Here is a 20,793-nt window from a genome sequence, read left to right as displayed (position 1 = left end):
AAAGCATTTTTAGATGAATGTAACCTGAATGTTAAATTCATGCTTCAAAGTAACATCTTCAAATAGAGAACTTTGTCAGTTAGCTTGCAGTTATCCTCCCAGTCTAATAACTTGAAATATTTTGTACTAAGACTAGCATTGAGATGATTTTATTTATTGGTGTTAAAGCTGTGTAGATATTGGTCTTGACATAATGTACTTGGAAAACAATGACTGAGAGAAATCACACTGATCTCCAGCTGCTCCTCAAGTGCCCTACAATTTTTTGGTTTGATTTATAGTTGAGGAAAGAGAGGCTACAAGTACATGACCATGACATCATCAAAATAGCACAGCAGATCAGCACAATAGAGTGGCAGGTCTCATGTCTTGCTGTCTGAAAAAACAACCAAACTTCACTTCTAGTTGTATCAAATGTTGTTGTGTTGTGGGAATATTCCTTTTTCATCTCATTTTAAGTGAGTCTTAGGTCAAAAGTAGTTCTCAAAGCTAGCTTCTGAGGTTTAGAGAGTTCATATTTTTATCATATCAACATGTTTCCATGGCAAACTACTGTATTTTGGCAATAACTTCTGAGGAGTAAGAGGTGGTGAAATCCCCTCCCAAATAGCTGTTCTGTGTTCAGTATCCATTAGTTAAATACACAATTTCAAACGTTCATTAGTCTCATGAAACAGAGACCTTATCTCAGCAAGTTTTATAATTGAAGCTGGCTGATGGGAGTGAAGGAGAGGGAGATTGCAGAATGTTAATGTAAATGGAGAATCTTGGAACGTATCTTAAAGGACTAAGGGTATACTGCGATGTTCTGTGGTCCTTTTAATTTTCTTTGTGTCCCTTCTGAACACATGGGAACCTTTGTATGCAATTCACTGTGATCTTAAATATCCTGTCTTTAAGAAGTGCTCCACAAAGGCAAGAAGATATATCTTTTTCTCTTTTTGTTTCCTTTTGATTTCTTAATTTGGAATTGTACTTTCTGGTCCTTCCCAATATAAAATAAGGCTGACCTGAAGGTTTTACTGTCAAGACTATAGAGTGTGTAATGTTAGTCATTTTTGGGGTGTCTTAGTGTCAAAGGAAATAACGTGATGAAATCATCAGCGAAACCTTGTCACTGAAATCCATTTGAGTCAAGCAGATTGTTAGTCATAACTTCATATAATTATTGTTTGATTTTGGCTGTTAATTTGCTGAAATGAGAAACAGAAGCCTTTGTCAAATGTTCCAGATCTCTAGTCTTCCACAAAACTCTTAGGGTGTAAAGCTGAATACTTCAGTAATTTGTATTGTGGCAGGAGCGAGCAAATGACCATCTTCAGAAGGATCTGTATGTTTTAAAAGTGCCTTCCAAAAGCCCAAATACTTGTGTCTTACATATATATTGGGGAAACAAGACAGAAAAAGATGTTTCTTCAGTTTTCCTGCTAGCAAGTGTGAAAACAGTATCCCTCAAGTTTTGCCACTCATCACAAATTCTGATCATGTGAAAAGGATTTTTAGGGTCAAATGGTTGTTCTCGATGGCACTAGGATAGTCTGTTTTGGGCCAAAATGTCAACTTAACTTTGGGTAATACCTTTAGCTTTAAAGGTAAAGGCCCAAATTCCCTGATGTGCTGGATTACAGGCGCTGCTCTGAAAATTTAGAAGCATATAAACTGGCTCATGTGCATAACATGAAATTTCAGATTAAAGGAGACTCAGTTTTATCACAAGTAAGTGCAAGATATGCATGGGAAGTCCATTAAAGCAGCCCTGGTTGCTGCAAGCCAAGCCTACCTGCCACAGTTACAGATGTTGATTTTATGTAAGTGCTCAGTACAGGATGAAAATATATTTACCAAACTGGACTGCATTATGAAATGGGGGAAGGGGGGGATCTGGATATGCACATTTCCTCCCATATCCACACACCACACACATCTCCTCCAAGTTCTGCAAACATTGACTGTCATTTACAGTAATATTTCTAGGTTCTGTGCTAGTCTCAGGTGATGCTTTTCTTTTAGATAGTCTTGCAGTGACAGCAAACCTTTAAGTGAAGTGCATCTTTTACTGAAGCCTTCCTCATAAAAGGCTGAAAGAGATAACACAGACAGAAGATGAGCTGTCAGGAAAATTGATAGTGGGAAGGAATCCCAGCTTTTCCATTTCCCCAAGCGCAAAGTGCCTGATCAGTTACTTAAACACTTTGCAGTGTTCTAGTGCTCAGAAGTGGTCTGTGCAAAGTAAATCAAATTAATCCAACGTATCACTTTCCACAATGAAATGGTAGGCGCTCTGAAACAGAAATTAATGCACGATGGTGCTGCAGCTGTGGTGTTGGGAGAAGGCATTCTAAACTTTAGTTGTGTACAGTTGCCAGAAATAGGTTTTCTTCTTGCCCTTCTTGGGCACAGTGAAACCAGTTGCTCAGGATTTCAGCACAATGGAAATGCTACCTATGTAGCTGATGGTAAAACGATTTTAAGGACAGCAGTAGAATAGATACCGTGTTGTGGCACAAGAAAATTGCTGCTGCTCGTTTGGAGGAAGAGATGAGAGAAGAAATACAATGTGGGTTTTCTAGTGTCTTTTGTTGTATTGCCCAGATTCTGTGCTGTGTTTTTGCTTACCTAGTATTTTTCATTACATATTTAGATTTAGTGCCACTTTTGTGTGACTGACAGTGTCCCCTTGTCGCTCTCCTGTATAGGATTTGAACCCCAGCTGCCCTATGATGTTGTTAATATTAATGGCCACATCCCTGCTGTGTGAGCAAAATCAGAATAGCCAAAGTTAATAGGCAGGATGCGTACAAACTGGTCTGAAAAGGTTCCAAACCAAGCTGCCTGCCTCCATCTGTATACAAGTGCATAGAAGCAATCCTTGTTTGTTAAAACTGCTGCTGTTGGAAGGAGAGAAAAAAAATGAGTCATCCCGGAGTGACTTTTCCCCTTCTTCCCCCACTTCGTCCCCACTTCATCCCCGTTTATTCCCCTCTTCCCCCCACTTCCTCCCCATTTTCTCCCCTCACTTCCCCCCCTGTTTTCTCCCCTCTTCCTCCCCACTTCCTTCCAACTTTCTCGCCATTCCCCCACCCTGTTTCTTGAGGTAAATGTACTTAGAGTTCTTGCTCATTTCAAAGTAAGGTCTCACTTTTCTGGTGGTTTTCTGGTGCACTCTGATACTTTAGATTTGTCTGTGACTGTTGCCCATGAAACCTTGAGTTGAGTGGCAGCTTTCAGCTAAAAGGTCTAGGAGGACGATGGAGAATGTGAATCTGTGGTCCTTGCTCTGTCACTGCTGCTCTTCAGTGCCCTAACTTTTTCTATGTAGTTATCTGGCTTTGCTATTTTTCTGAAGCCTTGTTTCCTGTCTCACAGCCTGTATTTCCTGTCTCCACAGATGTATGGATTGATGATTTTTGAAATTAGCTCTGAAAGGTTAGAATGTGCATTTTGCTGATTGTTTCCCTTGGAAGAGATGCTGGAGAAAGCTGAATTTGCGGTGACTAGGGGATCTGATACTCTCTCCCCTCCACCTGCCCCTTTTCCCCCTTAGAGGCATAGAGTAGTGTCTGCAGACTCAGTAGGCACAACGTTCATCATGAGGAGCAGACAGCAAGCCCTGTGGAGTTTTAGATCCTTGTAGTGGATTTCAGCTTCAGCACTCAGCGAGCTTGAATTGAATAAAATCCCTGTTGGTCAGGCACTGTGCCACAAATCGTGTAAAACCCAGGCTGCAACAGTCACAGCAGGATGGAAAGATTATCCTGAATCCCATTTCTCTTCCTGTTCCTACTGTCCTACTTAGAACACAAGGAAATTGATTTTCCATCTTAGCCTCCAAGGAGAGAAACTTTTCTTAACTGACAACTCCCAAGATAGAGAAAAGCCAATTGATTAACAGGAATAGTCCACTAATAAAAGTAGAGCAGACCTAGATCGGGTAGCTATGGGCTGGTTTATACATGCAAGGTTTGTCTTTTCAGGCTCAAACTTCTGAAGCTGGAATATGAGGCACAGTGTATGTAGCCAGATGATGTACAGATGGGGCTGTCTGGATATCATTCAAGCCAGCTGTTTTGTCTTCTGCCTTCTCTGCTTTCCTCTCTCTGTTGGGTTTGTTTAGTCAGGTCTACCAATTGCAATATGGTGATTATTGCTAATGACTATATCCTTTGTTTTCCTACAATGCTTTTTTTTTTTACTCCTAGACAACAGCTAGAAGTTTGACATAACTGTAATAGCATTTTTTCTTCTTTGCATTGAGTAGCATACTACATACTTACTTTCTAATACAGGTGGACAAAATGGTAATTGTTGATCTGTTTCAAGAAAGTTAACTCTGAGACATTTTCATGTTGTTGTCTTTTTTTGAGTGTGTATGGGCAGTTACAGAGGACTAACTTTGACACTTGGAGTTCACCTCTCTAATGTCTCTTGCCCCCCTTGTTTTTGAGTAAGAGACAGGCCTAGGGCTAGGATCCATACATTACAGAGAGCCTTTTTGAATACAGCACAATCTTTTCTTTTTTTACTGCATGTATAATTGTTCTAATTTCATATTATCATAGTATCATAGTATCATCAGGGTTGGAAGAGACCTCACAGATCATCAAGTCCAACCCTTTACTACAGAGCCCAAGGCTGCCTTGAACTGACCCAGGAACAGCGACTCCACCACCTCCCCAGGCAGCCCATTCCAGTGTCCAATGACTCTCTCAGTGAAGAGAGAAGAGAGCAACCTCCTCCTGGCCACAACCACCCTTCAGGTAGTTGTAGACAGCAATAAGGTCACCCCTGAGCCTCCTCTTCTCCAGGCTAACCAATCCCAGCTCCCTCAGCCTCTCCTCGTAGGGCTGTGCTCAAGGCCTCTCCCCAGCCTCGTCGCCCTTCTCTGGACACGCTCAAGCATCTCAATGTCCCTCCTAAACTCGGGGGCCCAGAACTGAACACAGTACTCGAGGTGTGGTCTAACCAGTGCAGAGTACAGGGGCAGAATGACCTCCCTGCTCCTGCTGGCCACACCATTCCTGATGCAGGCCAGGATGCCACTGGCTCTCTTGGCCACCTGGGCACACTGCTGGCTCATGTTCAGGCGGGTATCAATCAGCACCCCCAGATCTCTTTCTGTCTGGCTGCTCTCCAGCCACTCCGACCCCAGCTTGTATCTCTGCATGGGGTTGTTGTGGCCAAAGTGCAGCACCCTGCACTTGGAGCTATTGAATGCCATCCCCTTGGACTCTGCCCATCTGTCCAGGCGGTCAAGTTCCCGCTGCAGAGCCCTTCTTACCCCCCACCATAAGCCAAAATTGACCTGAAATATACCTAGATAGAAGCTTAGCTCTGTAGTTTTACTTAGTACAGCTTTGCATCGTCTCCATGTAATCATATATCCAGCGGGCATGATATGATCTTAAGAAAGAAAATATTGCTTTCCTGCAATACACTAAATTAATTTTTTCTAGTCTCAGCAGACCAACATCAACACAAAAGGATTGGGTTATTTGCTTAGCATTGGGTTATAGTCAGTTAAAGATTCGAGTGCCGAATATTAAATCATTCTACTTTTTTTGCCGAGTATGTAACACTTGATAAAATATTTTGTGTTAGATCCAAAAAATGAAAAGCTAGCAGGATTTCCTGCCAAAGCAATATTATCTTCTTTGTTTGCTTGTCTTTTGTGTGGAGGAAAAGAAAGGGAAACAGAGAGCAAATATTTTTCCTCTTCCAAGGCATATGCTTATCTAAAGATGAAGTAATTTTATCTCGTTGGAAAAAGGCAAGAAAAACACAGTTACAGGCTAGACTTAGCAATTCTTTCCATTAAAATAAAAAGGTTATTCCTCTAGATGTTAATTTTAAAAGATTTCAATATGTTTTTTTGTCCAGGACCAGTTTATAAATACATATTGGAATCTCAAAGTTGGTGGCTCTTTTAAGAACAGATATTACTTTGGTCTTCTGATTGATGCTAGGAAGACTGAAGGTATCAGTGCTCTGTTAATTCCCGCTTTCCAGTTGCTTTGTATAAACAAGTACTTTAATTGTAGATAAAATGAAGAAATTGATGGACAATTTTGTAGGAAATATTCTGTTCAACCAAAATTCTTAAACTTAGTTGTCTTATTCAACTCTGGAGCACAAACCATATGAGGGGAGGCTGAGGGAGCTGGAGTTGTTTAGCCTAGAGGAGAGGAGGCTCAGGGGTGATCTCATTGCTGTCTACATCTACCTGAAGGGAGGATGTAGCCAGGTGGGGTTGGTCTCTTCTGCCAGACAACCAGCAACAGAACAAGGGGACACAGTCTCAAGTTGTGCCGGGGGAAGTATAGGCTGGATATTAGGAGGAAGTTCTTCCCAGAGAGAGTGATTGGCATTGGAATGGGCTGCCCAGGGAGGTGGTGGAGTCACCGTCCCTGGAGGTGTTCAAGAAAAGCCTGGATGAGGCACTTAGTGCCATGGTCTAGTTGACTGGCTAGGGCTGGGTGCTAGGTTGGCCTGGATGATCTTGGAGGTCTCTTCCAACCTGGTTGATTCTATGATTCTATGAAGAATATTTCCTAGTTAGTTCCTTACTGTAAAAAGTGTTTTTGTTATTTTTTCTTTTCCTGCTGAGCTCTGTTCCATTTCAGTAGAGTTTGTTTTATAGTTCAGTATTCCAGAAAAGAACATGGCTCTCTGAAATATACCTTCTTAAACATAGCTGAACTGATGATTCAATCCAAGAAACAAACATTGGCTCAGCCATTCTTAATGGACAGGTTTATCTTGGCAAGTGCAGGGACTTCTGTAGTTATTCATATCTCCTTAGCTTAGTTCTGTCCCATGTTTTCATAGTTCATGGAAAACATATGATGTATAAACAGGTGCCATATATCTGAGAGGTCTGCTTCCTGTCTTTGCACTGTTGTTATGCAGCTAATACTTCCCTTGTTGTGCCCAGGATGAAATGGGCTACATGATTGGTAGAAGAAAGGTGTAGGTCTTCCTGCACTGTTGTAGTTTTTGAGGACATATTCCCTGAAGGGAACGAATACATGCAAGTTTACAGTATCTTTAATGCAACTTGCAGCTCCTCCAATCTTGCCATTTACTTGTGGGACATGAGCACAAACACTCTGAGATGCACTTTTTGCTGTTAGACTTACAGCCACTAGAAGTAATTTTTATGTTATTCTGTGGAAACATTTGTATTATGCAGTAGTGCTTTTTGAGGGTTAGCCTTTGAATAAAACCATGGGGAGAAGTGAGTGCACTGTACATAAGCACAACCCAATCAACTTGAAAATTAGAACTGTGCCTACTGAACACAGCAGCAGGTAGGCAAAGGATCTGTAAGAGCGGCAAGAGAGGTTGTTCTCTGTGTTCTCTTGTGTGGCAGAATGAGGAACATGTTTTAACTGATCAGAACATCTCATACTGAAATGTCATAGCAATTTCAGCTGTCATAGCAATTAGATGACTCGAATGATGTGGTAGTAACCTGCAAAAATTCAGAGCAAGACAGGAAAAACCTTTTGTGCCTAACTATCCTGCTAAATTTACCTGTGCAAGAAAACAGAAGTGGTTTCAAAGCAAATAACATTAATGATCTAAAAATATTAATTAGCTGAAAATGTTTATAAAGCTTCTTTGTGAATGTTCACAATTATCCATCCCTGAAAGAAAACAAACCAAAGCAAAAAACCCAAACAAATCAAGAGAAGTTCATTATGTATTATTTTAGCAAGCTATGTTTATGGAGCAATTTATCACAAAAGCAAGTGTCTGTTTTAAGATTAATTAGTTTCCTTATGTGACTTCACAATTAAAAATAACAGATAGAAGGCAACTGCTTGTCTCTGAAACATTGTTAGTGATGTCCTCATTTGTAGATAATTAAATAATGGATCAGGTATGAGTTGTTCTGAACACCAATAATAATTACATATGTCTGGTCTCCCAAGCTGTTATTAAAAGGTTGCAACAGCAATGAATGCCATCTGTGAATGGCTAAAAGTCTTTTAAACAAGGCAATTTTCCCCCCCAATTTACCTATTCTTCAGCTTCTGGAGCAAGGAACTAGTTTGGGTTGACCACAGCTCCCATTGCCTCTTTCTCTGTGCTGCTCGGTGGGAGGAGGTAGAGCTGGGAATGAAGGAGTGAAGCTGAACCTGGGGAAATGGGAAGGGTGAGGGAAAGAGGTACTATGTTAATTTTGTCTTTATTTGTTTAATTGACAATACCCTACAATTTCCCAAAGTCAAGTCTGTATTGCTTGTCACCCACAAGCTTGTCACCTATGAGCTTTCTCATTTGATCTTCGCCCTCTGCTAGTTGAGGAGCGAGAGTGAGTGAGCAGCTGGATAGGCATCTGGTAGCAGGCTGACACAAACCAACTGCAGATATGCAGCTTGAGAATTGTTTTATATAAGACTAGTCATCATTTGCTGTAATCTGAGCCTGCCTCATTGTTTTTTGACCATTTTAATATTTAACTACAATGACAGCCACCTCACTGCAAATGCCTAAACTCAGTACCTGTTAATTGTGCTCAATCCTGGGTGTCATGTGCTTGGAATCAGCTGATACCCATAAAATCTGACTGAGGGGTGGGTGGGTGGTTTTAGAGTCACAGACAGACATTTTCAGGAAAGAAACCAGGCAAGTACAACTATAACTATAACAGTAGTTAGTTAAGAGAACCCTAAAATTTCCCAGCTTGGTGCCATGGTCTAGCCTTGAGCTCTGTGGTAAAGGGTTGGACTTGACGATCTGTGAGGTCTCTTCCAACCCTGATGATACTGTGATACTGTGAAACAAAGGATAGGAATCAAGAAACAAACATATGGTTGGAAAGTGAGAAACTTGAAGTATGAGGATCCAGTGTGAAAAGCCTCCAGATATCCCCGAATCTTGCCACTGCTGTCATAGTTCATGTGTGAGTTTCCAGAACCTCACAGAAAATAAATGCTGCAGACAATTGGAGAGGACTTTTTTTTGGCCATGACAGACCATACAACATATTAGTTGGTGAGATAAAGATGGTGCAGCGCATCTATAGATGAACTAGAAAAATAATATCAACACATTGTTCCAACTAAATTGTCACAAATTATTAATTAGGAAGTAAGCAGGAACAAGCTCATGCCATTTATTGGAAAAATATCAGTGTAAAGAAATAGCATTGGAAGATCATTAGGTCATGTCATACTGTGGAAAACTAGCAACTGAGGTTTCTTACGCTCAGCATTTGGCAGGTAATTGCTCTGTAAGTCTGTAGTTCTTCAGACAGCTGAAAAGTCATCGTGTCTTGCTTCCATTTTCTTTAATTTGTATCTCTGGTAAGCAAATCCCTTTAAATCATACTCAGGAAGCACTTAAGTCCTGTGGTCACACTGGTATAGTCAGCTATAGACAGATGGAGTCATACCTCTAATGTAGTGTTTTACTGAACTCAGAACAAAGTCTCAAACCGCTCTCAAAAGGTGGAGTGAGACTGTCTGGAAGTGGTGTGGTATTCTGTTAGGAATCCTGGATCAAACTCTGCAACCTGATTTTTTAAAGCCATTTTTAAATCTATCTTCATCATAACTTCAATTCTCCCCCCTCCTTGTTCAATGCAGATAGCATTAAAATAATGTTGTGCTTTGTTCTATAGACATAAGAACTGTGTGGAACATAATTTATAAATGTTGTCTTGTCTGTATAGTTTTGCATCTGTATCAGAAGGGTATCTAAAAATAAACTTTATTTGTTTATCCTTGTTTTTACAGATGGCATCAAGTGTTTAGCTGCTTATCATTGCTTGCTGAATATGACAGAGCTGGAGCAAGAAAGAGCTAGGATCTCATTCCTAACTCTAGGCCTGTTCCTAAATGTGTAAGTCTAAATCTGCTCTATTTTGTATGGTTTCTTTTGCTTGCAGCAGAGTGGAATTCTCATTTAAAGTATTCTCTCTTTATGACTGTTGAGAGGGTGTACAGATGTGCAGGAGAAAAGCTTTGTAGGTAAAACTCAGGTTTTGTAAATTTGAGTAATAATTTTTCAATCAGTATTAATTCTGAGAATAGCACAGTGCTGCAAAGGGGAGTATGACAGCACAAGCAAGGATGGAAAAGGAAATTGATTACTAACAGCTTTTCAGGAAAGGTTTTTGATATTACAGTGCTTTGTAGATTGAATGTGACTCCACAGTTTTAAATTATTCCAAGAAGGACAAGAGCCATGCTGGGTTGTATTTGAAAATGACTGTAGCTTAGATGATGTGCAAAATTATGTCTGTGCTATTTACAGCTTTAGTAAGGCCATGGTTATGTCTAGCTTACTATATTTGAAACAATTTTGTTGCTTGCTAAAGAGCAAGCAACAAAAGATTGGAAATTCAGACAAGACATGTTAGACCTTAATAGCTTGGGATTATTAATCAGAAGGTCATTATTTGGTCTCCATGTGCATGACTGACAGAACAAGAGTTTTTATTAAAATACAGTGAGACAGATGCAGGTGAACAATAATTTTTCTAATGATATTTTTTAAATATCAATTCTGTGAAGTTTTTAAGTCAGGCTGAATAAATGCCAGTTGGGAAGGACTTGAGTGTAACTCATATTTGCTTTGAAATGGAGGTGAAGTCATAAATGAAATCTCAAGACCTGTTTCATTTTCTATGATTGTAGAATTCAGTGAAGGCTCCATTGGGATATAGCAGCTAAATCAGTAAACCTTGAACAGAAAAAATATCCACCTTGCTCTGTTATTTTCACTACCTTTGTCACCATATATATATATATATATGTAATACCCCAGTCATCATTTCTTTACTTCCATTTTATGGGATGACAGAGAAATAGTTAACCTTTATATCCAATAATACTTCACAGTGACATGGAACTGTAACAATACTGCATCTTCTGTTGCTAACATGATTGGACAGCTTGCTTTGTTTCCCAAACAAAAGCAAACAGATTTAAAAGATGGCAAACAAGAGTCACATAATTCTGTCTTTTATCATTAAGCAAAGATTCAAAGATAACAATATTGGTTATCAAAACAAAAATCACATTTCGCATCCCAAATTCTTGCTCATGAGAGCTTACTTAATATAGAGTATTTGCATAATTGTATTCTGCAAATTGTTGTTGTTCAGTCTGCTGAAATCTCCTGGAACATATGAATACAATGCTTTGTGAACCTGCTATTCCCAATTTTACCCATTTCATCTACAGTAAATCTCATTAATACTACCAGTAAGTACTAGAAATATCATCTGATGCACTTGCAGATTAATTACGCTTGTGGCAATCTTTTCTTTATAAGAGGAGGTAAATTTATTCAAACAATAGCAATTCTTTCTGAACTCACTTCAAAAGTCATTACAAGAGAATGCTATTTTGGGAATAATGCACCTGTAAATTTCAGTAGCTGGAAGCTATATTTTTTTTAATGAGGTATGCTCTAATGTATACTTCAGCTTCTACAACTGCCACAGTATAGTAATACAGAGACAATATGAATATGATTAAATTTAGCTTTGGTGTAAATCCTCTGAAGCTAAAGCTAAATTTAGGTAGTATTTGTATTTATGCAGATGACTAAAAAGTAGATTACTTCTGCAAAATTATGCCTCATTGAGGCTCAGAATCTAGTTTTATTCCTGTTATAGGTGTGATCTCTATGCTTATTGTAGATAGGGAGAGCATGATGCTGTATTTCAGAAGGCGAAAGCACAATTCAATGGGACATGATCTAAGGCAGAAACTAGCTGTCTGCCAGGAGGCTGAAAAAGGAGGAACTTGTAACTCTACTACCAGCTGTAATTTTCAGAAGCATCTTGCCTGTATTCTGGATTTTTTCTTCTTACACCCTACTATGGAAGATTAACACCCTTTCTTATCCATGTGTAGTGCAATTTTGGTTTTCCTGCTGACTGATGTGACCATATGAACAGAGACAAGTGAGCTTCAGTGAGATTGTCTCTCTCACTGGTTTTCAGTTGGCCAATCACACCCAGAGGTGGTGTGAGTTGTGGTATGCTAAGCAGGACTTGTCTGAGATGGACAGAACTACATCATGAGTGTATCATCTGGAATTCTCTGGCATTTCTAAATCTCTGCTGGGAAGCAGAGCTGTCAGTGGCCTGTAAGAGGATCACTAGTGGTTACTAGTGCCAATGCCTAGAAGGCACATCTTACACCCACTCTGATTTCCCAGGCATCTGCCAAAATCTTTTTATCTGGATGCATCATTCTCTTTGGGGAGAGAGTATGGCTATTCCTCTCTGGTGAAAAAATAGAATAGAATAGAATAGAATAGAATAGAATAGAATAGAATAGAATAGAATAGAATAGAATAGAATAGAATAGAATAGAATAGAATAGACCAGGTTGGAAGAGACTTCCAAGATCATCCAGTCCAACCTAGCACCCAGCCCTAGCCAGTCAACCAGACCATGGCACTAAGTGCCTCATCCAGGCTTTTCTTGAACACCTCCAGGGACGGTGCCTCCACCACCTCCCTGGGCAGCCCATTCCAATGCCAATCACTCTCTCTGCCAACAACTTCCTCCTAACATCCAGCCTATACTTTCCCTGGCACAACTTGAGACTGTGTCCCCTTGTTCTATTGCTGGTTACCTGGGAGAAGAGGCCACCCCCCACCTGGCTACAATGTCCCTTCAGGTAGTTCTAGACAGCACTGAGGTCCCCCCTGAGCCTCCTCTTCTCTAGGCTAAACTTGCTAATAACAGGACAGAATCTTTCAGAGCTGATAGTGTTCCCTCTCATCCCATTAAACTCTCTAATTAAAAAGTGTACTGTGTCTGATCTGCAGTGGATGTTAAGTGGATTTTCTGCTTTGTATTACTGGTGTTTGTCTGTCACTCAGGCAACTTCAGTAAAATCTGGTTTTCCTCTCTAAAGTATTTCATAAATCTTCAACCAAAGTGATGAGATGGTTAGCCAAGATTTCTTACTGAGATTATTAACTTGTTTACCAACATTTAAAAATCTCTTTTCTGCAGGTGGACCAAGTATGATTATGCCTAATAAATGACTTCAGAATTTACTTCTCTAGAACCTGATTTAATCTATCTGCTTTCTTGAAATAATTTTGTACAAGAACATCTTAAAAACAAAAGATGGTATTATTTTATTGAAGCCAAGCCAGCTCTGGAATTTGAATGAAGCTCGTATTTACAGCCAGCACAATATACAAGCAGATATTTACAGTATATGCAGTTATAGACAGAAATAGACAAGGTAAAAGGTAATAAAGAAACACAGCTCCCCTCCCAGAAACCTGAGTCCCCAGGAGGGGCTCTCAATCACCCCTGCACCTTCCTCCTACCCCTCTCAACCTTACCCCAGTCCCAAGGAAGAATGGAGGTTCGGCCAGGAGGTTAGGAAGCAAAGTGGATTAGTCAAAAAAATGGAGGGTGAGGTTAGAGAGTAAGATGCAGCTCAGCCAGCTGCCGAGTGGGAGTGGTTATCTATGGTTTTATTTCTTGTTCCTGTACATCTCAGCAAGTCTATGAACAAAGTAGACATCACCATTGTTTTCCTTTCACAGCCTGCAATCTAGTTCTTCTCACCGAAACATTCTAGCCTGCTTCAAACCAGCACACCAAGCTTGCTGAAAGGGATTTTCTGTTATGAGTTTTTGAGTCCTTACATTTCATAAAGATACCTATAAACCGACATAATAAATGGAACAAACAGAACTTAAGTTCACAGTTTAACTGTTTACTGCCTTATATAGGTGCCATCCAGAAAAGACAAACACTTTTTATAACCTTTGTAGTTACAGGTTGGGGTGGTTGGGTTTTTTTTTTCCAGTTTTCTAGCTGCTAATTTTAATTGTCAAGACATTTTGTAAAACAAAAGGTAAGCTAAAATAGAGATGAACTAAATATAGCAGGGTTTTAAATCCAGTAGGAGTAGCAGGAATTTGGCTTGAATATTGTATGCTCAGAAAGCCACTTACCCTTTAATAACATCACATCACTGGCATGTGGCTGCCAGTGTTGCTGCTTGCACTGGTTTGTGCCTTTTAAGACTACATACACAATGTATATATCTCGTTCTGCATGATCTTCAACCCAGATTCAGGATTATGGGGATATGACTCTAACAGATGTCCCAGTATAGGACTGGAGGACACCCCTTTATTGTATCCCATTTCCTGTATCAAACCTATCACCAAGCAGTGTGGCCAGCAGGACAAGGGAGGTTCTTCTGCCCCTGTACTCAGCACTGCTCAGGCCACACCTTGAGTGCTGTGTCCAGTTCTGGGTCCCTCAATTCAAGAGAGATGTTGAGATGCTGGAATGTGTCCAGAGAAGGGTGACAAAGCTGGTGAGAGGCCTGGAACATAAACCCTATGAGGAGAGGCTGAGGGAGCTGGGGGTGTGCAGCCTAGAGAAGAGGAAGCTCAGGGGGGACCTCATTGCTGTCTGCAACTACCTGAAAGGACATTGTAGCCAGGTGGGGTTGGGCTCTTCTCCCAGGCAACCAGCAACAGAACAAGGGGACACAGTCTCAAGTTGTGCCAGGGTAGGTCTAGGCTGGATGTTAGGAGGAAGTTGTTGCCAGAGAGAGTGATTGGCATTGGAATGGGCTGCCCAGGGAGGTGGTGGAGGCACCGTCCCTTGAGGTCTTCAAGAAAAGACTGGATGAGGCACTTAGTGCCATGGTCTGGTTGACTGGCTAGGGCTGGGTGCTAGGTTGGAGTGGATGACCTTGGAGGTCTCTCCAACCTGGTTGATTCTATGATTGCATGATTCTAAGAACCACTCTCCTTAGATGACATGCAGCAGAGAATTCTGCAGAGCAGTTTTTCACTCAGGATCAGGAAACAGTGCTTCTCAGGTGGTAGAGCATGGGTGGTGGGTTGGAGCCCCTCGTTGGGCACCAGTTTCTGTCCCAGTCTAGGGCCATGAGCTGCCCAGGATTGGAGGACAGAGATGATATCTGCTCCTTTTGGGGAGTGAAGGTGAAAATGCTGCATGCTGTTTGGAAGCTTCACGGGAGAATCTGTTCACAAGTACTCATGTACAGAAGGCATTCAGGCAGAATGAGTACATCCACAAACTAGGCCCAGTCTATGGGGCTAAAACCTTCTAGAACCCTCCGCCCCATCCAACCTCAGCAGGCCTGAGCGTAGGCCGAAACTGCCCTCCCCGGCTCAGGCCTGCAAGGCCTCAGCAGGCCTCATGACGCAGCTCAAATTGGCTGCCGGCTGGAAGCTGCTGCCCCACACAGAGCAGGAGCTGAGCAGAGATGCTGCTCTTGCTGAGCAGAGAGTGAAGGGAGGAGAGAGAGACACCAGCTAGGTACTGCTTTATCGACTGTGCTACTGGGCAGTGGATTAAAATAACAGTGTTAGAGTATCCTGGGATGTCGAGGTCCCTCCCTTGGGACTCCTGGCTCTTTTTTGGAGGACTTCACCTCTGTGATCTTCTGAAGGGAGCCTGGGCCCCAAAGCCGCCACAGCAGCTCACAAATAGAGCTTTATTGCCAGGCTGGCTGCTGGGAGCAGCAAGTATCAGTTGCTAGGCATGCATTTCGTTCAGTTTTCACAGTAACTGTCCAAGAGCACTGCAGCTATTAGGAAATAAATCATGTGGAAATTGCCAGTTTGCTCCAGAGCACAGCTGCTGATGGGATGAAGGAAAAGGTGCCATTTGTGATTAGCTGTTGTAAGTAGCTGTTGTGCTGCTGTAATATCCTGACGTTCCTTGTTTGGGTAGGGATAGAGTGAAATGCTACAATTTTGGGGAAGTTTCTTCCCCTGTACTCAGCACTGCTCAGGCCACACCTTGAGTGCTGTGTCCAGTTCTGGGCCCCTCAATACAAGAGAGATGTTGAGGTGCTGGAAGGTGTCCAGAGAAGGACAACAAGGCTGGTGAGGGGCCTGGAGCACAAATCCTATGAGATGAGGTTGAGGGAGCTGGGGTTATTTAGCCTGGAGAAGAGGAGGCTCAGGGGTGACCTCATTGCTGTCTACAACTACCTGAAGGGGCATTGTAGCCAAGTGGGGGGGGGCCTCTTCTACCAGGCAACCAGCAACAGAAGAAGGGGACACAGTCTCAAGTTGTGCCAGGGTAGGTATAGGCTGTGTGTTATGAGGAAGTTGTTGGCAGAGAGAGTGATTGGCATTGGAATGGGCTGCCCAGGGAGGTGGTGGAGTCACCGTCCTTGGAGGTCTTCAAGAAAAGCCTGGATGAGGCACTTAGTGCCATGGTGTAGTTGATTGGATAGGGCTGGGTGCTAGGTTGGACTGGATGAGATTAGAAGTCTCTTCCAACCTGGTTGATTCTATGATTCTTTAATGTAAACTTTGGATCTTTTCTGAATTTGGATCAGGGAAGAAGTTTTACTTCATAGCAGTCTGTAAAGTTTATAGAGAGCCATCATTTAAAACATTTACTTGGAAAGCATTTTTAATCCAGTGCTGTTATCAAGTCTGACTGTAAGAAGTATGAAATTATCAATGCTGCAGGAAAATATGAGGGCTTTGTTTCCAAAGGATGTGTTGTTACACATGTGTGCATGTGTTCAGACACTGAGTGATGAGTTGGAAGCATTGTTGGGCATAATGAAGCAGGGCAAGAAGAAACCTTTCCGTTTCAATGATGTAATACAAGAGAGATGTTGAGGTTCTGGAAGGTGTCCAGAGAAGGGCGACAAAGCTGGTGAAGGGCCTGGAACACAAACCTTATGAGGAGAGGCTGAGGGAGCTGGGCCTGTTTAGCCTGGAGAAGAGAAGGCTCAGGGGTGACCTCATTGCTGTCTACAACTACCTGAAGGGAGGTTGTAGCCAGGTGGGGGTTGGCCTCTTCTCCCAGACAACCAGCAACAGAACAAGGGGACACAGTGTCAAGTTGTGCCGGGGTAGGTATAGGCTGGATGTTAGGAGGAAGTTGTTGGCAGAGAGAGTGATTGGCATTGGAATGGGCTGCCCAGGGAGGTGGTGGAGGCACCGTCCCTTGAGGTCTTCAAGCAAAGCCTGGATGAGGCATTTAGTGCCATGGTCTGGTTGACTGGCTAGGGCTGGGTGCTAGTTTGGGCTGGATGATCTTGGAGATCTCTTCCAACCTGGTTGATTCTATGATTCTACAATAACAGCTAACGCTAAGGAAACCTGAGTTGTCTGATTGAAAAAAAAAACCACCAAGAAGCAGTGAGAATACTAAGCATAAGTTTAAATATGACCAAAATTTCTTCTAAAAGCATGGATTGCTTTGTTTGTTTCTCTTAGTTCTCAAGTGTTAAGAGATCTTATTTGGGTTTGCATACAAAGAATGAATAGCAAATAGAAAGCACAGTTTCAGTCTCTTCTGTGGTGCACTGTATCTTCCTCTCATTGTCTCTAATATCAAGCTCTACATCAGAGAAATCTGCCACTGTTTGGAAGCCAAATCTGCTTCCACTGGAGCTAAAGACAAATTTCTTCCTTAATGGAAATGAAATTTGATCTTTTCATAGAGTATTTAATTTTCATATTAAACTCGTAGCTTTCACTATTCAGTCTTAATTAGCTATCAATTTTAGTCTAGGCTCAGAAATTACATGAGCTAAAGGATCCATATGTTTGAGATCATATTTTAGGAAAGCTTTTCTGATTTGTCAAATTTCCTTTGAACTAAGTTTCTGGCATGTTTCTCTAAACATCTGAAATGAGCTATTTGTGTGCTAAAGAACTGAAGGACTTCAGTTTCCTCTGAAATATGTGAAATGTCTTTTTAAAAAATTATGATAAAGACACATGATTAGAGGTTTATTAAGCTTTAATCTGGTGCTTTAAACAACAGGAATGGCACAATAATAGTGGAGATTATATCAGCTATCTTCTCTACCCTTACCTTTCATATGGATCAGCTCAAGTATTGACAGCAGTTTACTTCTATAAGCTTGTAGGTCTGCTTAGCTTGGTGTGACAGTTCCTCTCTAGAATTTCTTCTCTAGAGTTTCTGCTACCTTGAAAAACTCTGTAGGACATTACTTTGTAGAGTGCACTTAGAAAATGAGGATTTTGGGGGAGTCTTCCAGTACCTGAAGGAGGCCTACAAGACAGAAGGGAAGGGATGTTTCTTAATGTGGCTCTCAGGTTTCACTATCTCTGTGGTCCAGTGATTTTGCTTAGACAGCTGTAGACTGAATTCAGGCTATAAGGGAAGGCATGAAATTGTACAAATGTGTTTGTAGAATATCTAGTAATAAATACAGTGCCCAGTTTTCCACAATTATTCCAGGAAAGGATATGGTCACAGAAATGAATTACAAATTTATTTCCCATAACAGGGAGGTGGTGGAGGCACCATCCCTGGAGGTCTTCAAGAAAAGACTGGATGAGGCACTTAGTGTCATGGTCTACTTGACTGGCTAGGGCTGGGTGCTAGGTTGGCCTGGATGATCTTGGAGGTCTCTTCCAACCTGGTTGATTCTATGATTCTGTGAACAGAACATGGAAAGGAAAAAGACTCATAAAAATATAGCCAGCAGTAAGAGATATTTGATTTATTTATGTTTTAGATCTATAGACATGCCCAACAGATGGTTTTGTGAAAGTTAAGAGCAAATGGTTCGAACTCAGGTAGCTCAGGAAGTTAAAGCAGTCCTCTGCATTTTTACATGCACATGTAGTCTTCACTAAATTCCCAAAGACTGTGGGATGTTTGGATTAGTGGGAAAAAGCCACTGTTTCAAATTAGAGCTTCTAAGAAAGCAGTATGGTGCCAGTGCTTCACACAAGAAAATAGTTAGGCCTGGATTGAAACAGATTTTTTTAAAACAGATTTAACAGTCTGAACTAACTGTGCTCATCCACTTTGTGAAGATCCACCCTTGTGACCTAAGCAGACTCTGCTAGCCATATGCTGATAGATATTATGCAGGTGCTGTATGTGCGCCCATTTGATGACTTGAATGCCTTCAGCTGTATTTAAGATTTATCTGAAGCTAAAGATAGAGAGGAAATTCGTCTTCTGCTGGCAGAAGTACTGCACTTGCATTTGAAACAACATTAATCCTGATCAGAGACTACCCAACTGAGAACGTTTATGAAACTGCCTTTCAAAGACATGCCTTTAGATATGAGAGAGGTTGAAGATGGAGACCTACTGAATATTTGGTATGCTAAACCTTGAGATGAAAGGAGGTGGGATGACATGCAGGAGTTTGAATAATAAAAGAGAAAGACCTAAACCTTGATAGAGTCAGGATATCTAGACAAAATTGAAAGATTAGCTGTCAAACTGAAAATAAAGTAAGTCTGGTTGCTTCTTTCACTGTGGATGCTTTCCACATATTAAGCATTCAGAGTTCTGCATAGTGAAGTTAGAACATGAGTTGTGTTGAGCTGCTGTCCTACAGCTTTTCTAAATGCTGTAGATGGTATGAGCAATTAGCAGAAGGGAGAGAAGGCATTTAGTCTGAGAGGATGTAAGACACACCTTATACTCAGAACTGCAAGTGGGATTCTCACCAAAGGCCAGATGAGGTGCTTTTGGGCAGGAAAATGTAATTTATAGGGAATTTGTAAGTGGTATTCAGATTAAGCAGCTTAAAATTAGCTTGCACGTCTCTGTATTATTGTAACTAATCTCATATGCAGTATAGATGTATTTGTAGTAGCTGTCTAAGAGCAGTCATTAAGAAATACAGATTTTTGTCAGTGGTCAAAGTATTCTTTTTGTCAGTAGTTCAAAGACCAAAGACAAGTCAAAGATGAAACACGCTTCAACTCTGATACTGTAACCTTGAGGAGATTCAGCTCTGCTGGCCCTGGCATACCCATCATCCAACCTTCCATAGCATAATTTTGATTCAGATGTAAAAAACTGGGTTTTGCTGTCTGGTTGGTTGGATTTTTTTGCCCTTTTTTGTGTGTGGAGTGTGTGGGTTTTTGTTTGATTTGTTTGTTTGTTTTAAATTAATTTCAGTAGGCAGCAAATGAAAGCTGCAAACACCCCACATAGTTATAAGATAGTTCTCCACAGTAGATCTGTATTTCTGAAATCTATTACTCTTCATGCTTTCCATTGGTATATTAATTCCTACAGGTTTGTTTTAAAATAGCATCTATTAGAATAGCTTTACAAAAATTGTGACTAGCACTATTAGTCATTAACCTCAGGAAAAAGAGGGTAAAAATATGCAAAGTTTACACTTACAGTGTACTGTAAACACAGAAATAGTCATCTGTTGCTAAAATCCTACAGTGTTAGAGAAAAACAGTGTAAAAATAGCAGAAAACAATCATGAGTTGTAAAAAAAACAACAAAACCAATACAGCCCAAACTAATCTGAAATGTAAAAAACTCTGATCTCTGTTTACCACAGTGATGTTGCAGAATGGCAAGCATGAATCATGGATTGTAACCTGTCAGTGTTACCACCACCCCTGAAGTCATTAGACTTGCTAGGAACTGAAGATGTCCAAAGTCAGGTAAGAGATAGCAAATAAGCATGATATCTCCACTGCTGCCTCTCCTTCATTACAAGTTAACTTTATAAGCACCAGAACTAGGGAGTTGTTTGCCTTTGTGTGGATATTTATGTTGGCTTATATGCTTTGTCTCCACTTTTTCCTTCTGGTCTGGGCATAAGTTCTTTCCTGGAAATACTCTGTATTTTAAGAAAGTACATGTACACTCTGAAGCATTTTCTCAGTAGGATATGTAATGTGATTACATAAAGATCCCTCTCCTTTTCCCATCTGTTTAATGTTACAAAACTTGTGGGAGCATAGTATCTCTGAGGCCATATCCCTGTGTCAAATTCTGTTAAAATTGAGGAATGTGTTTCAAAGCTATTGGAGGAGATA

The 20,793-nt window shown here is 41.0% G+C and overlaps 1 protein-coding gene across 1 annotated transcript in view; it reads left to right on the top strand.

Annotated features, from left to right (window-relative positions):
- The window catches only part of SPON1 (spondin 1), a 346,266-nt gene that overhangs the window by 81,232 nt on the left and 244,241 nt on the right, over positions 1-20,793 (top strand). Inside the window, exons 2-3 of the mRNA XM_064163805.1 lie at positions 9,744-9,849; positions 20,310-20,415. The gene's annotated coding sequence lies outside the window, so the exon portion shown is untranslated. The remainder of the gene's footprint in view (positions 1-9,743; positions 9,850-20,309; positions 20,416-20,793) is intronic.

This window comes from Pogoniulus pusillus, chromosome 24 (genome assembly GCF_015220805.1).
Source record: "Pogoniulus pusillus isolate bPogPus1 chromosome 24, bPogPus1.pri, whole genome shotgun sequence".
In the NCBI taxonomy this organism is placed as follows: Eukaryota; Metazoa; Chordata; class Aves; order Piciformes; family Lybiidae; genus Pogoniulus; species Pogoniulus pusillus.
The sequence above is the reverse complement of the archived record's forward strand: the minus strand, read 5'-3'. Positions and strand labels throughout refer to the sequence as shown.